This window comes from Myotis davidii, unplaced genomic scaffold (genome assembly GCF_000327345.1).
Source record: "Myotis davidii unplaced genomic scaffold, ASM32734v1 scaffold673, whole genome shotgun sequence".
Classification (NCBI taxonomy): Eukaryota; Metazoa; Chordata; class Mammalia; order Chiroptera; family Vespertilionidae; genus Myotis; species Myotis davidii.
The window spans coordinates 1,382,465-1,386,510 of record NW_006286677.1 but is presented as its reverse complement, the minus strand read 5'-3'; the positions used below and the strand labels follow the sequence as shown (position 1 = coordinate 1,386,510).

The window sequence follows — 4,046 nt, the reverse complement described above, 5'->3', positions numbered from 1 at the left end:
TAGGGAAAATTAAAAAGAAATTTGCAGCAAACAGAAAAGCTTATGGAAGTTAAAAATTTAATAGAAGAGTTAGAAGATAAAGTTGAGATCTTTCAGAAAATAGAGCTAAAAGACAAGAGATATAAAATGTTAGGGAAAAAAATAGAGTGAAAAAAAAGTAGAGACTCAATCTAGGAAGGCCGTTATCTAAATACAGAGAGCTTCCGAGTTAGGGTGGTTCAACTTAGGATTTTTTGACTTTACGAGGGTGCTAAAGGCATAAATGAGGGCACAGGCCAAGAAATAATCACCTATATTGATCTTTTCTCAGGTTAGCAATAGTATGCAGTTAAGGTATCTTCTCAATCCTGGGCAACTGCAGTGAGCTACAGTTCCCAGTCAGGCCTGCCATCACCAGGGTAAACAATCAAATCCTCTTCTGTGTACTGTGTTGTCATTTTTTTTTTTTTTTGGATATTGTATTCTGAGCATGTTTAAGGTAGATTTGGCTAAGCTATGATGTTTAGTAGGTTAGGTGTATTGAATGCACGTAAAATATTTTCAGTTTATGATGGGTTTATCAGGAGGTAAGTCAAGAAACATTATAATAGACAGAGGAGAAAGAGGATAGAAAAAAAGTCTAAGGAAGATAAGAAAACTTGCCAGAACTAAAGAACACATCTCTAAGTTAAAAGACTCAGCAATTATCACTTCAAACAATTGAAAAACAAGAAAACCCAACCCAACCACAAACCACACGACACATTGTAAAATGTCAGAGCACATAAAGAGAACTTCTATAAACTTCCTGAGAGGGATATACAGGTGACCATGAAGTTATCAGAATGATGGTGTGCTAGGCTTCTTAACAGCAATACTGGAAGCCAGGGGACATTGAGGAAAGGCCTATAAAATTCAGATAGAACATGTTTTCCTGTCTAGAATTCTATACTGAGTCAATTTTGGTTATTAAATATGGGTAAGTGAAGATATTTTTAGACAATGTAAGAAATAAAAAAAATGGAGAATGGGTTATGGGAAGTACAAAGGGTAGAAATACCCTACTAAAAAGAGAAAATCAAGAAAGAAGTGAGATTAAGGAAATAGGATCCACTATGGAAGAGAGACAAGGGAATTACTAGGATAAGTTAAATCCTGGTATGACCATAATTGTGTACAGGCCTAGAGAGCATGTTGTCCAATTTGGAGCCTGATGGAGGGGTACAGGATAATACATACATGTACACACACACACACACACACACTTTTATTGATTTTAGAGAGGAAAGGAGAGAGAAAGAGAGAAAGAAACATCAGTGATGAGAGAGAATCATTGATCAGCTGCCTCCTGCACACCCCCACTGGGGATCAAGTCTGCAACCCTGGCATGTGCCCTGTCTGGGAATTGAATTGTGACCTCCTGGTTTCATGGGTTGACTCTCAACCACTGACCCACACCGGGCAGGCCAGAGGTGTATTTTTAAGAAAGAGATTAAAACAGATTTCCTCTTCCTTCCCCCCTCCCTCTAGGCATTTGAAGAGTTTCTATTGTTGTCAGGCCCCAGTGATAGATTCTGAGGGTAACATGCATGGCCTTGTGTCTTAGTGGACCTCAGTCTGGACATGGAATCACCTATATAAACAGAAAATTATAATACAGTGATTTAGTGCTAAAATAAAGATAAGAAAAATGGCCAGTAAAAGTAGTGAGGAGAGAGTCATTAGTTCTTTTAGGCCTAATGGGCAAAAGCTGGACTTTGAGGAAACAAAGCATTTTCTAGACCAGAGAAGTAGAAGAGTTCATATTTCTTTGATTAACCAGCTGTATTGCATATAAAGCTCTTTATACACTCTTTTTCTCACTATTTTATTTTTTTCTTTGTTTTGCAATCTGCAAAGAACTTCTAGGGGAGGCTGTCATCTCAGGGAGTGGTGAGGAATTAAGGAAGGCAGTTTAATATGATGCGAAGGGGATAAAACAGTTGAGGAAATAGCAAGTGGTAAGTTTACATATGTCTTCCATCCTAACACCTTCCTGTCAGTGGTGATAAAGTCAGGATTTTGCTGTTAATGTATGATTTTGGGTAAGTTATTTCTTCTCAATGGAGTTCATTTTCCTCCACTTTAAAATGAGAGGATTGGTGCAGATCAAGCATGTCAAACTCAAAAGCTAACATGGGCCAAATACTAGTTAATAAGGTTTAAGTTTATGTGGGCTGCAAAAAAAAAAAAAGCTTCAATTTTCATAGAAACATAAGTTTATTTTGAAAAGTATAGTATTAAAAAAAAAGAACAAGAGCAATGGTAAAATTAATGTTTTCTTCCTGACACATGGCATTGCTTCTTTGCTACTTCAGGGGAAATCTTGTTCACAGTGATTACTTTCAAAACTGACCCAAGGTGAATATCAGTAATTCTGGATCTGACAGGAAACTTATTTCCTTTCATAATCTACTAGAGGCCCAGTGCATGAATTTGTGCATGGGTGGGGTCCCTTGGTCTGGCCGGCAATTGGGGCTGATTGGGGCTGTCTCACCCAGTCCCAATTAGGGTCATCAGAGCAGGCCAGCCTGGGGGAGGGACCACAGGAGGTAGGCTGTGGGAGTGCACTCACCACAAGGGGGCAGCTCCTGTATCGAGCGTCTGCCCCCTCAACAGACTGATGAATCTCAGAGGGAAGGGGGAGGCGGGAGGATGGGAAGAGATTAACCAAAGATCTTATATGCAGACTAGAGGCCTGGTGCACTAATCGAGACAGGCTGGACATGCCCTGGAGCCCTCCCATGGTCCCTTCTGGACCCCAATTGGCCCCCATCAGGACTGGGCAAGATGGGCCGGCCCCTGTGGGGATTGGGCCGAAACCGGCAGTCCAACATCCCCCAAGGGGTTCCGGGTTGCAAGAGGGCACAGGCCAGGCCAAGGGACCCCACCAGTGCATGAATTCGTGCACCAGGCCTCTAGTTGTAAATAACTGCTCACGCTGTTATATTGGCTGGGCCGCAAAAATACTCGTGGGCCATGAGTTTGACATGCTTAGTGTAGATGGTATTGACAGTCTCAGTAGTTTGGAAGAAATGGAGAAACAATGACCAAATCAGTTTAGGAACATAGGGTTAAACAAAGTTAAATAGATTTCTTTATTATAGCCTCACACATTAGGGCATGTGCATTGAACTCCTGGACTTTTTAGCCTGGCCTTGCCAGTGTAGTGCCTCAATAATGTTTCCCGCTCTATCCTTTTTCTAATGGTTTAGTGGAAAGAGAAGGGTCTTTAGAATCTTACATAACTGGGTTTGAATCCTGACTGCTACTTAGTGGCTCAGTAGCCTTAGGTAAGTTATTTAACACTCTTAACTAGTTTCTTCGATAACACCTTGTGTATTTGGAAATATTTAGTGAAAACCAATATGAAAATATCAAATGTATTTAATATATAATGGGTCAAAAAAGGTATAGCTTATGTCCTATAAATTCCAGAATTAGTATAGAATGTAGTACTTGATAGTGTTATTTATATCCTGTATACATTTGATATTTGAAGTGGGCTGCTTATGTTTCATGTATACTAATATAATTTTTCCCTAAGAAAACTGCTGAGGTCCAGCCCCAGCAGGTCCAGGGGTTCCCCATAGGTGTGGACGGAGTCAGCGAAGAAGGAACGACACAGAGGCAGCATTCAGTTTATCAGCAGCCTAGCCAGGATCTCTAGCCAAGTTCTGGTCCGGATCTCCAGCCAAGTTCTGTGTCCATGTTCTCTTGCTAGGTTCTCCAGCCAGGTTCTCCAGCCAGGTTCTGTAGCCATGTGCCCTCACTAGGTTCTCCAGCCAGGTTCTGTCCAGATTCTCCAGCCAGGTTCAGTCACCAGGTTCTAGTCAGGTTCTGTTGGCAGGTTCTATCCAGGTTCTGTAGCCAGGTTCTGTCTCTAGGTTCTTTGGCCTGGTTCTCTCACCAGGTTCTGTCCAGGATCTTTTGCCATATTCTGTCTCTAGGTTCTGTGTCTAGGTTCTGTCGCTAGGTTCTGTGTCTCTAGATTCTGTGTCTCTAGGTTCTGTGTCTAGGTTCTGCGT

General features: G+C 41.4%; 1 protein-coding gene across 3 annotated transcripts in view; it reads left to right on the top strand.

The window, feature by feature from the left end:
* The first annotated feature begins 297 nt into the window (after positions 1-297).
* Positions 298-4,046, top strand: part of PIAS1 (protein inhibitor of activated STAT 1) — a 101,016-nt gene continuing 97,267 nt past the window's right edge. For 2 of the 3 annotated variants that reach the window (XM_015560446.1, XM_015560448.1), the window contains exon 1: positions 298-398. The gene's annotated coding sequence lies outside the window, so the exon portion shown is untranslated. Of the gene's footprint in view, positions 399-1,878; positions 1,980-4,046 lie in introns of all 3 variants that reach the window. The other variant, XM_015560447.1, reaches the window with a different exon arrangement.